The sequence below is a fragment of the Mytilus edulis genome, chromosome 12, assembly GCF_963676685.1.
Source record: "Mytilus edulis chromosome 12, xbMytEdul2.2, whole genome shotgun sequence".
NCBI classification, from domain to species: Eukaryota; Metazoa; Mollusca; class Bivalvia; order Mytilida; family Mytilidae; genus Mytilus; species Mytilus edulis.
The window spans coordinates 69,529,854-69,531,408 of NC_092355.1; positions in this window are offsets into that span (position 1 = coordinate 69,529,854).

The window sequence follows — 1,555 nt, forward strand, 5'->3', positions numbered from 1 at the left end:
TGGAAAGAGGACAGCGTGTACAATAAGAAAAGCTGGGTCGTAAAAATCCAGAGTGGTCACAATTTTGTGAAATTGAGGTCAAAGGTCAGACCTAAAAATATCAATATTTCAAACACAAGGACAAAAAAGAGAAATATTCTGATATTTATTCAATAGAATGCTACAAAAACGATTCAATCATAAGCATATGCTATAAACGATGTTAAAACGACAAATTTGACTAATTATATGAAGAGCTGCCATTACAAAATGGCGTTGATTTGGAACCTTTTTTTCCATTTAAGACATAGCAAAAGAAGAAGTGGCCTTGACCTTTTCACATCCATAAACTTTGATATTGTGTATAGTATTTCACTATAGTATATTACAGAATTATTTTCTAAAGTATAAAACACCAGTTTATCAAATTGTTTCAATACTTTTTCTATCTTTGAAAAAAACAAAATTCAAGCGCTGAAACAGTGTTTCTAATTTTGCATCTTAAAGGTTGTGTATTTTGTGAAAATTAGTATCTAGTTATAGATAAATACATATTGTGTATTTGTAAAATCTGGACAGAGCAGTAATAACACAAAATATACTATAGTCACCCGAGGCGAATGCGAGGTTTAAAAAAAAATTGAGTGTAAAACAAAGTCAGTTTGGTGCATGAACATTTTTTTAGTAGGATAATCCTGGTAAAAAAGTTAACTCATTGATTTTTTAAGGGAAGGATGAAAAATTATACAATGCAATGCCAATTTTCTAATGTTGTAATTCAAATTCAGTCATGATCCTTATATAACTTTTAAAAGCGACACACAATAGCTCAAGTATTCATAAAATAGGGACATGAATCAATCTCTTATTCATCATATGCGGATTCAGTACGCGTATTAGCATTACAAGACACTTCCCTTTTTTGTAAGAAAAAGTTCGGCGCAGGACAGAGTTTGTTCAAAGCAAACACAGTTTTTTTTAGTACAAATGCTATCTGGAGCGTAATGCCAAACACCCTCTGTAACTGCCCCAATACCCTCAATTTAGTCATTAAACAACAACTACTTTTTGATTAAATTCATGTTTTACATCATAATTACTTTCAACACTGAGTTTACATTTTATTCTGTACTCATAATACTTGTGTTACATACAATTATACCAATACCACCGTGTATCATCAGTACACCGGATATAGGTACTAACCAAGCGGGCATGATCGATTTTGACCTTACACGGTAACGAAAATCTTTGTTTTGCTTTATCAATATTCAATGTACATTTCTCAACATTTGAAATTCCTGCTCCCAAATAATTTTCGCATCGATTTTTTTCTATTCATAAAACAACTTTGATATTCTAATAATCTAAGAACAATTAACTTGTACATGCGCAAATAGTTGTGAATGTCAACACCAACTTTCAATTTCAATACAGTTGTTGAGACATTTATATGTTTTATCTGAAAGAAACCTAATACAGGGCAAAAGTAATAGTTACCAGTCACAAACTTTTTGGGTAATAAACAAGTATGAAAATAAAGTGTTTGTGTACGGTGTACAACAACTTAACTATG